This window comes from Sciurus vulgaris (assembly GCF_902686455.1).
Source record: "Sciurus vulgaris genome assembly, chromosome: 3".
Lineage (NCBI taxonomy): Eukaryota > Metazoa > Chordata > Mammalia > Rodentia > Sciuridae > Sciurus > Sciurus vulgaris.
This window is the reverse complement of record NC_136463.1, coordinates 83,296,057-83,312,261: the sequence shown is the minus strand read 5'-3', so window position 1 is coordinate 83,312,261 and position 16,205 is coordinate 83,296,057.

Here is a 16,205-nt window from a genome sequence, read left to right as displayed (position 1 = left end):
CACAATTTACTGAACACCCATTCTATGTTAGCAACTTCTCAAGAGGCTTTGCATTTATTTCCATTAAATTCTTACAATAATCTTGCAAGTTTCCATTTGCCCATTGAACAGATGGAGAAGCTAAGTCAAAGATTTTATGTAGGTTACCCAGCTAGTATAAGGTGCATTTGTAATTCTAATCTGTCCATCTGCCCTGAGACCAAGTTGTTTTTCTAAGATGTCTATAAAAATTATCACAATCTCTATGAAGTGGAAAGAAATAAGTAGTTAAGTCATGAAAGAAAAGTACCAGGTGGTGCAAAGGTCTCATTCTTTAGGGACTGAACTAATCAGGAAATTTAGCATCAATAATTTGGTGTCACCAGAGTGATAAATAGACTTCTTCCAAATTCAAAGTTTTTATTTGTTTGTTTACTGTCTCAAGTTCAGGGCCAGCCATCTTCTGAGGAATTTCCATGATTTCCTTAGGTCTCCCTATTGCCATGGACACGTCCCTTTCCTGTATTTGTGACCCTTAAAGAGTTTCTTTACTGCCCCATTGCTGTAATTTAGATCTGGATAATCCTACAAAGACCCCACCTTATGTTAAAGTCTTGGTCCCCAGCTTGGCATCATTGGGAGGTGGTAGAAACTTCAAGAAGTGAGCCCTAATGGGATATCTTCATGTAATTGGACCATGACCTTGAACTGGATTGTGGAAGCCCAGTCTCGTCTCTTTCTCTCTGTTTTGCTTCATAGTCATGAAAGTAGCAATTTTGCTCTGTCAAGTACTCACACCATGATGTCAATGGTCTTGTCATAGGCATAAAAGCCACAGATCCATCCAAATGTGGACTGGAACCTCCAAAACAATGCCTCCAAAGTAATCCTTTCCTTTTTATAAGCTGACTTATCTCAGGTATTTGTTTTACTGGTGGAAAACTGACTAAATTATCTATCCAGAAAGTAAGAGGGACTCCAATGTGGACCTGCCTTGTAACTTGCTTTGACCTATCAAATGGTAAGGAATGATATAATGGGAGTTCTGAGATGAAGCCATAAAGGGCCCTTCAGCTTCTGACTCACCTTCTTCTGATTTACGGTGAAGATGCCATGCTAAAAGAAGCTGGAATAAAGAGCTAAGTAGAGAGAGGTCTGCAGTCTGTGTTCTTCCAGCTACCACAGTTGAACCCAGCACAAATGAATGCTGCTGTGTGAGAACTGGCCACCCCACCACAGAACCTTGGAGAAAGGTAAATTGTTGTCTTAAGCCTCTAGATTTTGAAGTGGTTTGTTACGTAGCAATAGATAACTGGTACATTTGGGAGAGATTCCACTGGGGAAAGGAAATTTGAGGATCTATTGGAACATACATGTGAAAAGGAGTCTTGACTACAAGTATTGAATGGAAAGAGACAGAAAGTTCATTATCTTCAAGAAGTCAATAAAGCTGGGAGAGAACAGGAACAAGAAGGATGTTCAGACCAAGAGTTAGTATTCAAATACTGAATAAAATGAGACTCACAGAACTAATATTTCCAGGCCTGAAAGAGTTTTCTGGAGCCAGGTTGTCCAAGGATGACAAATAAGTTCATAGTTTGCCGACTTCAATTGATTGGTATGGCTGACTGGAGGGCTGTGTTGAGAATTCTGGGAATTACTCTGTTTTTAACAGAAGAGTGCTCAGATCAATTAGTAATGTCTGACATGGAGGTGAAGTGGTAGGGGGTGGAGGGGCAGGAATCTAATTTTAATTACTTGAAAATGCAAAACTCTTTCCAGTCTCAGTAACTTTACTCATACTGCCGACTCTATCACTGTTTTTTTAGCTGGCTCATTTTTCAACTTCAATTTTAATGTCATGCTTTTAGAGAAGCCTCCCCTGCCTCAAGTATAGCTCCTTCTATGAATGGCTGTTGATCACATGTCATATTCTGTCATTTTTAATGACCCTTTGTCACAGAACAGTCATATAATAGCACACTGCCTGAGGGCAAGGCCATTTCTATTCTTTCCCAGCTGTTTATCTAGTGCCTAGGACAGTAGTGAGGCATAAGAGGTGCTCAGTACAATCTGTTAATTGGATAATTGAGGGATGGTATGGATACCAAATTTGACCATCCAAATTAATCTAACTTCCTCCTTTTCTGGGTCATAGTCTTAGAACATAAACTCTGCGAAGATACAAACTCCTAATCCAGATCTGTTTCTAAAACCCTGAGTCTACAGTGCACATGGATGCATTTTAGGTATTAGAAGCTACAGAAGAAGAGAGGTCAAAACTGTGCTCACAACCTGAGATTGTTCTGGAGTAGTCAACCAATTCAGGCATATTATCAACACAATGTTGAGGAAAAATAATGAAGTTCAGATACGTTTACTTTAAACATTGTCCTTTGACACTGATGTTTGGCCATGCTGTGGTAGGTGCTGTCGGGTGGTACCAAGTTGTGGGTATGCAGAGGTGTTTTGCCTTGGGTTTTCTCAGTCCCCATCCACACAAATGAAATGTTAAGGAGATGAATGAATGTGTGGTTGCAGCATCTTATATCCCAGGGGAATGTACTGAATATAATAGGACACTTTCATGACCCCAGACACTTTTTGGATATTAATAGTATAAAAAGGAGAAAAACTGAAGATGAAAAACAAAAATAAAGATACTTTGTCTCATTCTCAAAAATTAATTGACATCTGTCCAAGGCAATCACCATATTTGGCAAAGGAAAACCTGTGTTCTCCCAGAACATCCATGGATGGCAGACTCACTGTACTCTTTGCAAAGCTTTTTCTTATTAGGGTGGCCAGGGTTTTCTTTGGGTGAGTTGTCTATCCATTGACCTACAGAACTGAAGTAGAGGGAAGGAAGGCACTTTCCCTGACCTATGCATCAAGTAAGGAAGAACATTTGGCAAATTTCTGTGACAGCTGAAGTGATGAGGACCATTTGCACACCATAAATACTGGTAGTGTTACGGGAGAAGTTCTGAAGAGGTCCCGGAGAGGTCCCGGACAGGTCCCGGACAGGGGAACGTCAACTCAGGATCACTGAGTCCTTGGCATACACAAAGGAAAAGAATTTCAGCCATGTCAGATATCAGGCACAGAGATTCACTTAGGAAAACAAAGAGTACACACTCTAGGGAGAATGTGAGCTATCTTGAGAGTGAGAAGTACTTTTTGGGTTTTGAAGGAAAGCTGGCAAGGATGGGCATGGGAAGGTACCAAGGGATGACATCAGGCTGATGATTATAGAATGCTGTAAGGTGGTCTGGTCATTCTCAGAATCCTTAGATCAATGTATTCTCCATTATTTGATCAAGACTTTTCATTGATCATTGGGAAAGGACCCTATATTATGTGTTTCTGGGAATGTTCCCTTTATTATGCATTTGTATTTCCCTTTGCTTAATCTATTCTAAAACTTCATGTTTTAATGAGTTCATTATCAGGGAAATTTTCATAAGGGGGTGAATTTTCAGTAACTCTAAGATTGTGAGTGAAGATTTGTAGATTGCCCAGGAATTTGGGAATGACAGGCCTGGGGAAGACCTGACTTTGAGAGTGAAAGTAGGAGGGACTTTAACGTAAGGCTAATGTTAGATTGAAGTTAGAGTGAATTTTTGTTTTTGTCCTACTTTTTGCCTCCTTCTTACCTATCTTAAATTTTCTTCTTTCTCCTACCTCAATAGAACACATTAAAATAATTTTAGTATTTTCTCTATTAAAACCTCTGATTTTCTCTTTATGAGACATGTACTCTCCCCAGTTTTACCACATAGGAGACGGGTTAGCAAACTTTTCGTATAAAAGGGCAGATTATAAATATGTTAGGCTTTGTAGGTCACAAATCTCCATTGCAATTCTGCAATAGTAGTACAAAAGCAGTCATAGACAATATGGAGATGAATACGTGTGACCATGTTCCAATAAAACTTTATTTACAAAGAGAGAGAGAGAGAGAGAACTGGATTTGGCCTGTAGACTGTCATCTTCCAACACCTATTTTAGGAGACTGGAGTCAGTGCCTTTTTTCTCTTATGAGAGTTGGAAACCGCAGTTACTGGTTTCCAGTGGTTACTTCTTGCCTCCAAATATACAATTAAAATAAGCAGCAAAGTACAGGTGAAATTTCATGACTTTTAATCTATTAAAACAAAGAAGACTAAGTTCATTGTGCCTCTAAAATGAAGTGTCTAATCTAAGAAACTGTTAAAAAATTAAAACGATGCATAATTTCCAAATTCTGCTTCTATGCAGCAGTCTTCTGCATGTGAAATTTTCAAGTAGAATAGCTATTATTTCCCACTGATGAACCACAAATGGGCTGAAGATATTTGCATACCTTTTTACACACAGTATACACCAGTACTCTAACCTCTGATTCTTCTTACCAAATTCCATTTAATTTGTCATTAATTAGTAAATTGTTATGTGAAATGCTGCAAAGCATCTTGGGTGAACCGGCCAGCGTGATGATTGTTCTTTTGGAAGCTATCTGAAATTGTTACCACTGAACAATTTCCATGAAAATAGGAGGGTCTTTGGAGCTGTTCTTTTAAAATAAGAATAAAATGAACCAAATGGGCAGAACAAATAAAGGCAATAATAAATCAAGCACAAAAGACAGGAAACTAGTCCCCAAAAAAGTATCTAAGAAAAAAGTCTATTAGTTTCTTGTTGCAAATAGTAGGTGCTGTTTCAACTTTCCTTTGAATATGCAATAAAAACAAAAAAGTTAAAACAAGTCTGAAAATCTTGGAAGGCCAGTTAGTATCTGCTTTAAGAATCTTTGGATCTCTAAAACCCTTTCTCCAAGGGGGCAGAGGGGACTTCCCACTATAGGCAAGTTCCTTCCTTTTTTCTGTCACACCCAGCCTGTTAATTTGCATAACCTTGATCAATATTGGAATCATTATTTTGAGTGATTATTATTACCTCTCTGTTTTCCTGCTTGCTTGCTTGCTTCTTTCTCGATTTCCTTCTCTCCCCTTCTTTCCTGTCACTTAAAGCAAAGCCCACTGCACCTTCCTGATAGACGGGATTTTGCCTTCACGTTGTTTCCAGCGTTTAATTCCTCCTTACTGCCATCTCCGGAACCAAGTCCAAATGAAAGGCGAGTCTCTTTGACCCTCTGCCCTCCCTTTCCTGCCTTCTCTTCTCCTGAGTTTCAATGGTTGATTGAACGGTGTGTTAGGTTCACTGAACTTGGTCTTGGCTTCGGTTGCAAGCAGAGACAAAGTCTGCTTCCAGGTCAATTTCCATATGAAAGCCACTGAGATCTCTTTCCCCATTTTGGAATTCCAGGCAGCGCCCAGGGCCCTGACTTCTCAGACTTAAAGTTGTCACCCAAGTTTCCCCCACCCCCATATCCCACCCCACCCCTAATCTCCACCCACTGCTGTCTCTGGCCTCTGGTCTGATTTCCAGCTTTCCCCAGCGTACTACTGGGTTTGGGAGAGTGAGCACTGCTGTGAACTCAGGAACGACTTGCATCGTGTTTTCTGAGGCTAATGGTGTAAGAGGGATGTTTATTAGTTTTTGAGTTGGGCAGCAGGAGGTGGGAGGTCCATGTAGGATGAGGAGAAGGTGGAAGATTCAAAGCTTGCAAGGGTTGAGTTTAAGAAAATCGTAATTTCCATTGCCAACTATTTAGGAACAAATATAGCCCCGTTAAAGATTTTGTCCAGCTGTAAATTTGGTTTGGGGTCTTAGGTGAATTGAGTCCATTATTTTTGCCTTACTTACTTCCAAGATGTGGTTTTGCCAAATTGGAAAACGAAAACAAAAAAGACCTTGCACCTTTCTATTGCATTTCTTGTGTAAGCAAATGGCTTGTTTGGACCCTTAAAAACGCCATTAGCAAAAATAATATCCCCAAGCTAGAAGGAACTCAGGAAGCCTGTTTCTGTTCAAAAGCCACAGAGATGTGTGTGGGTTGACAAACAGAAACATCATCCTCAGGTCCTCATACTCTTCCCCTCAGAACAGCTTCAGAAGTTGCTAGTGGCCAAATCAACTTTTATTTACTGTCTCCTGTTAATAGCAGTGCCAGTGCTAGGATGTTTTCTTTTGAAGGCATTGTCCATGTTAATACCTTGTTGCAGTTCAGTTAGCCTCTGAACAATGCTTTGCTTCTTCCTGTTGCTGGGGAATAAGGCACAGTGATTTATAAACTTCTGGTGGGACAAATGCTGTTATTGTTTTCATTATGTCTTCTAAAAAATGATCCCTTCTATAGTGGGGTGCAATTGCCTGGAAAGCTATAAATATGGTTGTAATTTGGACATTGCAAAGTTGTCACAGAATCCCTGCCATGGGTATGAAGAACAGATATATCTGTCTGTATAAAAGGATGTACATGTATGAATACATAGGCACATTGTATGTCTGTGTTTTTATGAATGTTCTCACTCGTATGTGTGCATGTGGTATATTTTCAGCTATGTGTACACAGAATACCTGGCATATATACATATGTGAATGTGTGCAAGTGTGTGAGGTGCATATGCACATGGATTTGCATGAGTGCATAATCTAAATTTGCATTGATGAGTGGGTATCTGTGTCAGTGAGTGGCATGGGTGAATGTGCAAATTCAGAAGTGGAATCCTGCCAAAGGAGACCTAGCCTCCTCCTAGCAGCCAAAGGCTTTCAATACTCTTTGTTATGGTTGCATTCCCAGTGGGCTCCAAACCTCAGTTTCTGCCTGGGGGTACAGTATACTCTCCTGAAAGGAGAAATTATTGAAATGCAGAATGTCTGCTGCTGCAAGTCCAATCTCTACTAAGTCGTGCTGGCCAGGTCCCTGAGAAACAGCCTGGACATCACTGCAGATGCAGGCCCTAAGCAAAAACACATGTGCATGCCTCTGCCTTGGAATCCAGTGGTCTTTAAGGAAATGCATCTCTGTGGAAGAATGAAGGAAGAAAAACTGAATTAGGCCCACTGTTTTCTGTGAAGGTGCCTGATGTCATTTATTATGCTGACCAGGTATCTTCTGCATGGATTATAATAAAATAATCTCTCCTTGTTCTATCTGTGGACACTTTATTGTCCTGTATCAGGCCTTTGTAATGAATTCATACACAGATGGGTGACAACAGGGAAGAAGACTTTAAGTATTTCAACAGTGTTAATATTGATCACAGAATAGATTAAGAGACAGCTAGGAGGAATTTCTTCTTAGGATCAAATTCTCCCTCTTTCCCCAAACCCCTGAGACAACCAGCAGCAGGAGACACCAACATTTATCAATGCAACAATTTTGACTCTTGAGCAAAAAGCCTCCCATTCCAGAGATTTTGCATCTAACAAATCATTGCATTTTGTGCTTAAATTTATCCCATGGCAACATTTTGGCAGGATTGCTGGATGTGGGATAAGGAGTCAAAGAATTTTCAAGAAAGGATTTCCCATCCCCAGCTGCTGCACACTGAACAGCATTGTCCAGGGAGAGGTGGTGATGATTAATCATGTCCAGTTTCCTAAGACGACTCTGCCCTTCCCCCTCTCCCTTCCCACTCCCTCCCCTTTCATAGGCTTCTATGACAGGGAGAATGATTTACTGACTAGTTGAGGATAACAGATATCAGGTCTTAGGGCCAATCTAGTTTAGTGTCTTTTAAATAAACAGGCCTGGCCTTGCCTTGGGCCCTAAAACCATTGCCTTTTTCATACCCTTTATTCTGACCCAGTTTGTCTCGATCCAGATCCTGTTTGCTTTGCTTGGTCCCTGACCCCTCGACTTACTCCGCAGCATCATGGATGAGACCTAGTTCATGGACTTGCATCCCTCCCTCTGACCTCTGGCTTCCCTTTTCACCTGCAATTCCCACTTGCCCTTCTCTCTGGGGAAGCACTTTGCATGATCCCAAACAGCATCCTTGTTGGGTTCTCATTAGTGCCAGGGGTGGAACTCCAACTCCTGGTCAGCTCCAGCTGTGTTCTGAGAATTACTGCAGGAGCTTTGATAGGAAATACAGGGGAAAGAGGACTCTGGGTTATGGAGCACCCACACCATGCCAAGTGCCATGCAGAGCAGTTTTATGTATGTCACCTAATACAACCAGATATGTTTGTTCCCAATTAACCTTTGCAGAAGCTGAATCTACAAAAGTTGAAATGTATTGCTCAAGGTCACTTGGCATAGCTAGTAAGTGGAATAGCCAGGATTTTTGCTCACATTTAACGGTTTCCTGTTATCTTGCTCTTTCCAATAATCCTAATCCTAATCAAAACAGTATTTGCTGAGCATTTACATCTGCCAGACTTTGTGCCAAGCCAATTATTTATACTATTTACTTACACTTTAATATTTGAGATTAACTTATATACTATAAAATCCACCCTTTACAAGTGTAAAATTCAGTGTTTTAAAAAGTGTGTTCACAAGGTTGTGTAATCATCACTACAACTTCATTCCAGAACATTTTCATTCATATCCATTATCAGGTGCTCCCTTTCCCCTCTTCCTGTCCTGACAAACACTGTTATACATTCTACCCATTTGGATTTGCTTATTCTACACATTCCACAAAAATGGAGTCATGCAATACGTATTCTTTTGTGCCTGCTTCTTTCACTTAGTATCATGTTTACAAGGCTCATCCATGTTGTGGCATGGATCAGTACCATTCCCTTTTATGACTAAGTAATAGTCTACTATAAGGATATAGCACATTTTGTTTAAGTAAACTTCACCACTACCCTTTGAGGTAAGTGTAATTGTTATTGGCATAAGTAATGATATGATAAAAGTTTTCCAGAGGTTAAATAGGTTAATATAACACTTTGGGTCATAGGATCCCAAATATGATTACAGTTTGCATTTGTTTTCAGCTTAAGTTGCTAATATCCATCTCAAGCAGACAGTGGGCTGAACTTGGAACTACCATGTGTCGGAGATCATCACACCAGGTTTTCTGCCAGGCTGGGAATGTGTAAGAGCCCTCCTGGACCTCCACTTCAAGACTCTACTCTATGGTCTCCCTCCAGGATGCTCCCAGATCCACCCCAAGCCCTCAGTCCTGCAGTGGCCTCCTTGTCCTCAGTGGTTTCTGGCAGAGGAGAAGTAAATCAAAAGATACATCACTTTCTAAGGGGCATTTCGTTATTTTTCTCAGTGAGCGCCTTGTGTCCACATAGTCCTCTGTCTCAATGAGAGATACTGGAGGTACAGTATTTCCTTCCCCAACAGCATTTCCAAAACCAGGTGCTTCCTGGAGAAAAAAGGATAAGAACTAAAAAACAACAACAACAAAAAATAGAACAAATTTTTTAAAAACCAGTTTATATATTGTTATGGTTTAGATGTGGCGTCCTCCAAAAGCTCACATGTGAGACAATGCAAGAAGGTGTGGAGGAGAAATGATTGGGGTACAACATTAACATAATCAGTGAGTTAATCCCTGGTGGGATTAACTCTGTGGTAACTAGAGGCAGGTGGGGCGTGGCTGGAGGAGGTGGGACATTGGGGGCGTGGCTAGGGGTATATGGTATATATATCGTGTATCTGGAGAGTGGAGTCTCTCTCTCTCTCCCTCTGCTGTCTGATTGTCATGTGAGGTGATTCAGTCTGCCACACTCTTCCACCATGATGTCCTGCCTTGCCTTGAGGTCCAAAATGGAGCCAGTTACTTATGGAGTAAGACCTTGGAAACTATGAACCCCTAAACAAACCCTTCCTCCTTTACAGTTGTTCTGGTTAGTTCCTTCAGTCACAGTAGCAAAATAGCTGACTAATACATATAGCAGTAGATAAATTATCTTTTTTTTATCAATAAGATTATATTTTATTTAAACTTCCTATTATTTCAGCCTGTTTTCCTGATGGTGAATATTGATTAAATGCTCATCTCAGAGCCTGTAAAGTAAGGCACCATTCTGTACATCAAGGACTCATACTCAGAATGAGGAGCTAGATCATGCACAGGCCTAGTCAGTGGCCATAGAAAACTCTGCATGCTCTGTCTCACACAGACACTGACAGTGGATGTGCTGGAGGGGTCAGAAGAAAGAGAACCATGGTGAATTGGAGCATGCTGGGGAATGGAAGGGGACAGGAAGAGGCTGGGAGGAGTTGATACCTTGAAGAAAAGTTGGGACTTAGAAAAACATCCCAAAGAAATAAAAGTGCAGGAAACAACCCTGGGAAAGGCCCAGGTCTTGGAATGCACCAGATGTGGTTGGAGTAAACTTGTCTGGCTGGAGCTGGATGGACCTCCTTAGGTGGGGATTGTGAAGAAAGCGAGAATGGAACCATGGCAGAACAAAAATTTGCACTTAATTTGGCAAGCAAATAAAATATGGGCCTGGGGGACTTTGGGAGGGTCAACCTGAGCATGGTGCAGTCTTGCTGGCAAGACATGAAGTGTCAAGTCTGTGAGACAGCTTTGTGACTTGTTGCTTCTTGAGAAACTAAGGCAGATATATGGGGTCTAGACCCTCTAGGCGGGGCCTGGAGACTATTAAAAGCAAAGTGCAGATAATAAGCAAGGCATGCAGGAATTGACCTAATGAGGTCTGGGTGTTGAGGGAGACCAGGGGGACGATTCCAAAGTGTCCTGGACGATTGGGCATCACTATGCTTTGTCCCATTTTGTGGCTGTTATGGTTTGGATCTTAGATATCCCCCAGAGGCTTGGTCCCCAGCTTGTGGTACCTTTGGGAGGTGGTGGAACCTTTAGGAGGTGGAGGTTAGTGGAGGAAGTTAAGTCACTGGACTGTGCCCTAGAGGAGATATTGGGACCCTGTTCCTTCCTAGCTCTCTTTTGTTTTCCAGCCATCACAAATTGCATAGTTTCCTCTGCCGTGTGCTTCCTGCCATGTGTACCCAACACAGGTCCAAAGTGACAGGGCCCAGCAACTAACTATGCACATGGAAGCCTGCGAAATGATAAGCCAAAATAAACCTCAGTGCTCAAGATGCATTAGATATGTTAGCACCAAGGTTCACAATGTGCTGTATAAAGAAACTCCTCAGAGAGGTAAAGTGACCTGCCCAATGTCAAACAGCTGGCGAATCGCAAGACAAGGGCTTAGTCCTCATGTGGCTGGTGTCAAGCCCATGTTCCTTGACTCACTCCTGCTGTATCTGTGTAGGTTTTTGGATATTATATTGTCAGAGAGGCATCTGTGCAAAGTTTTGTTCCAACTTTTGACTTTCTTCTAACTTTGACTTTTGACTTTTCTCCTAACTTGACTTTCTAATCCATTTATGAGGAGAACAACCCATTCTGGTTATGTATCTTATTCTGGCCTAAAATGTAGGTGCTGAATACAAGGTCAGAATAAAAAACTGGAACACCTGTAACTCTGCTCAGAGCCTTAAAGGAGCTCAATCAATTCTCTCCATTTATACCCATGAATTTGATGCTGCAACCACATGTCCAAGTTTTTCTGCAGTTGTGCAACTCTCTAGTGCTAGTATTTCTCTTGGTATTTAAGAGTTTATCTGCCTATAGGAGGACTTCAGCATTTAGTCAAAAATCTACCTTATTATTTTATAGCTTTGTGTAGACCGTGGCCTCTTAATTCACGATACTCGTCAAGGGGGTAAACCCATGCATGGGCATGTGTGCACATGTGTGCACGCGTCCATACTCAGCCTTTGTTATGGGAAGAGAACAAGCATGAATAGGCAGTGGGAAGCAGTCTGGCACAGGAACATCTCTTGCCTGCCTGGTGAGGTCCACGTGGAGGCCATGCTGCAGGGAAGGTGGTGTACAAGGGTGGGGGAGGTCTGCTCCCCTGACCTTCCCACCAGGGTTTCTGGCACCAACACTTACATTCCAGGCATCCTCTCCGAGGGCACTGCTTGGGGTATGAGGCGCTCACATCAGGCCAGGAAATTTCATCCATATGTTTCTGATTCATTTACACTCATAAAAATGTGATTTTTAAGAGTGACGTGACATGCAATAAGCTTTCTAGGGCCGTCTCTTCTGTGTCTCTGCTCCTAAGAATGGACAGATCCATTTTGCCAAGAGAAACCAAATTCAGACTACAGGATCCTCCACCCCAGAGACACAAAGGGAAGAATGACACACACAGGAGGACTTCTAACCATGCACTGTCAGACTGAAACTGTGTCTGAGATTGGCTTCTGCCCTTCCCCAGAGACCACTGGTTCAATAACCTAATGATAATGATGGACTTTTTCCTGGCTATTTTTATTTCCTGTATTTCTTATACTTTTACTGGCTCTTGTTACCTTAGGAACGCAGATTCCCTGTTCTGCTTACTGCTCTAAATGCTCTGCAGCCACCTTGTGCCCTTGTTTCTCCAGGTTGGCATGCTGTGAGTCAATGCAGTTGCTTCCTTTGTTTCTTGTTTTTATTAACTGAGATACTGCACATGGGCTCAAGTCTTTATTGTCTTTTAGACCACAATTAATCTAGATTTGGCTTGAGGGCTATGTGTCTTGGCCTCCAGCGAGGTTACCTAACTGCCATCTTGCTATTCCTGTTGGCTGTTCTTGTCTTGAGTGGCATTCTGGCTGGCCCTGCTTGGTTTTACTCTGCTATTCCTGGACATGGTGGGTGAGGTCTGACCCTGTCATGGCATCATTTCCAAGAGACAGGAAACCATGGCATGATGCTACTCCATCTTAGGAGAAGTTAGAAGCTCTGAAAGGTCGTGGATCAGTAAAATAATCCTTGTCCTCTCCCTTCCTAGTTGTGTGACCTTAGGCCTTAGTTTCCTTCACTATAAAGTGAAGATTATAAAATCTGTCTCCCAGAGTTGCTGTGAGGATTTAATAAGATGATATTGTGTTTGCCCTGTATCCACATGGCCTAGCAGAGTGCCCAGCATAGAGGAGGGTCCCTTTCATGTCAATGACACTATCAACTGAAGGTCACCAGGAACAGACTGGGTGTGCAACTCACTGCAGCAGAGGACACATGTATCCTGGGGATCCACAGGAAGTCTCGGAAAGGTGTTCGTAGGAGCCCATTATAGATTATGAGCTTTAGTTAAGTCACTCAGGAGGTGGTCTAAGGAAGGGGGGTTGACACTGCCAGAAAGTGGTGCTAATTCTGTGATTAGGTATCTTAGTGAATCTGATTCAAACGAAGAGACCAGGTGAAATAAAAGTGGAATTGATAAGGAAGTAGCATTCATTTTGACATAGAGATGCGAGTGTTTGGTTTCAGACATGCCACCTTGATCTACACACAATTATGAAGTGTCTCATTTTATCATGATCTTGAAGGACCTTGTTCGGAGGGTAATATTCTGTGAATGGTTCCATCAAGTAGGATAACATAAATGAGTTGTGAGTTCCAGGTCAAATTCTGAATGTGAAAAGCTGTTTTTGTTGTATTTTTTTTTTTTACTGAATTCCTCCCTTTCTCTGTCTGTCATGGGGACTCCCAATCATGCACCATCTCAACTTCCTTGCAGACCCACTGGTCAGATTTTGAGATGGAGGATGAGCAGCCCACGTGTTCTGCTGTCACTTCAAATGGACCCCATGGAACCCAAGAGATGAGAAAGTCAGTCCTTTGGGTGGAGGGAATTCTGGCAGAGTTGGGAGAGGAATTAAAAGCATCAGGGAGCCCGGTGTTGAATATTTCATGAATCCTTGTCCTGAATAACTGTGTGTATGTGGGGGGGGGGTGCGGTGAGGAGTCCCGGGTGCTGGAGTAGGATATGACAGAGGATCCAGAGCATGCAGCAATGTGGCAGTTGGGGGCAAAACCGAACATGGTCTGCACATGCTGATCAGAGAGATCTGACAGAAGGTGAAACAAGTACAGGAGAAACACTGGATACAGGGAGACCAGCGGAGGCCCATGCATGGGAACTTTATGAAGCACAGCAATGGAGAGGGAAGGACTTTATTAGATGTCATTGTTCTCACCTACTTGTGGGATATGTTTTGGTCAGCTTTTTCATCACTGTGACCAATATACCTGACAAGAACAATAGAGAGGACTCCATAACTCTGGCCCTGAGGAGAGGCAGAATATCACGGCAGAGGATGTGATAGAGGAAAGCAGCTCAGGATGTGGCACTCAGGAAGCAAAGAGAGAAAAAGGCCCACTTACCAAGGACAACATATAAACCCCAAAATGTACACCCCCAGTGACCTCCAGCCACACCCTACCTCCCTACAGTTACCGTCCACTTCATCCATATCAGTAGATTAATCCACTGATTAGATTATACTTCTTGCAATCTAATCATTTCACCTCTGAAAATTCTTGCATTGCCTCACACATGAACTTTTGGGGGACACCTTATATCTAAACCATAATAGGTAAACTGTTAAAACTGCTGGTTCAGGTTGAATAAAGATGGCATATTAGGAAACCCTAGGGAATAATGTTAGTCTGAAAGTTGTAAAGGTGAGAAGTGACCAGATAATTCTTAAGTGTAGTCTTCCTGCTCTCTCCAATAAACAGTTATTTGTTAGAATTAATGCATTATGGTGCTTAGTTGGGCTTCTGTGTGGTTATGTTGATTTTACTGAAAGATGAGTGTGGCTAAAAAATCTTTCTCACCCTGAATCACAGAGATGACTTTCCTCCATCTTTAATAAATCTCAGAGTTTTCTAGCAAACCTAATGCCATAGTTTGGATACAGTTTGTTCCCCAAAGATTTATGTGTTGGAGGGTCTGTTCTTGTTGTGGCGATGTTGGTGGTAATGGAAACTTTAAGAGGTGGAACTGAATAAGAGGTAATTAAGTTGGGGGCTTGACCCTCAGATGGAATTAATGTAGTTTTTACTTGACTTACTTTAGTTGTTGCAAGAAGAGGTTCTTGTAAGGGAAGGCCTGCCCCCTTCCAAATGCAGTCGTTTCCCTTTCTATTTCTCTATCATGTTCTGGCATCTGCGGGGACCATCATGAGGATGCTGGCATCATACTCTTGGAACCCTACTGCTGTAAGAAATATGAGTCAACGAAACCTCTTTGTAAGTTACCCAGCCTCAGGTATTTCATTACAGCAATATAAATGAGACTAATACAAGTTTGTCAAGGATGCAGTTAGCTCTTCTCTATGTGTCTCATAATTTATTATTTCCCTAGTATATCTGAAACTGGGAATTTTCCCTTAGTCAAAGTCAATGCCAGCAACTGCCCTTTCCTTGGCCCACCTATAACTAGTGTCACCATGCCTGCCCTGGATAGAGAGAACAATAATAGTCTGTGGCCCAGTGCCTACCTTAATTCCTCTGCATGTTCACTAGATTCTTTCTAGATTCTTTGTCTTGTTTCTGATAAATCAGTCACCTTGATTTTCCTAATTCTTACTACAATCTAGACAATCTAGAATTCTATTTTCCTACTCCTCCAAGTCTTTCTTGCCTACTAGAATTCTTATCTACTAGAAGTCAATTGACCTTAGATTCCAAATGCTTGGGTCATAAAGGTCACCAGCTTCCAGACCTAACCTTGACTTGGTTCTATACCTTTAGTTCTGAAGCCAGAATTGAGGACAGGCAGTTAGTGTAGAATAGGGAATCTGGTCTAATCAAGGAAAGAAGGCAATCTGACTCTGGGAAGTGAGAGACCACCCCTGGGGGATTGGCATATCAGTGTCTCCAGTGCCCTTTTGATCACCAAGTTTACCTGCCTAACTTCCCCTCCCAAAATGCTGCAGGCAGGAATTGCTAATGAATGTCCCCCTGGGCCCCTACCTGAATCTCCATTTGGTCCTTCCCCTTGCCATCTGCAGCTCACCTTTTCACCAGGTCACCGGCAACTCCTGGGCCTAGTTACATAGGCAGGAAGGAGAAAGATAAGGGGGGAAGAGAACAGAATAAAGGAGACCCTAATCTATAAAAGATGTAGGGTGCACTCACTTCTTGGGACTGTAGAACATCAGCCATGGCCCCCTTCTCCCTCCCAAGAGAAGTCTGTATTATTACACTTTTAAATAAAACCTGCATAAAATGCTTGCCTTGGGGTGCTTCTCTGAGGATATACTTCAACATCTAAGGAAACAGATGTTGATAAACACCAATAAATAGCGGTATCAGTTCTACCTCTGATTCTCTTCCTGAGTCCCTAAAGCCTGCCTCTGCTCCCTTTGGCTTTGAAGCCTGCCACTGAAAATGAGGGAGATGGAGAGAATACATTCAGGAGAGAGAAATCTGGACTATAGAATCAGCCTGATGGATAGTAAGAAAGACAAATTGGTGGAGAGATTAGGTCTGTGAGGCTTATCCGTGGGTACCTTTCCCAGTTCTCAGTTATGCTGTACTGATGTGATG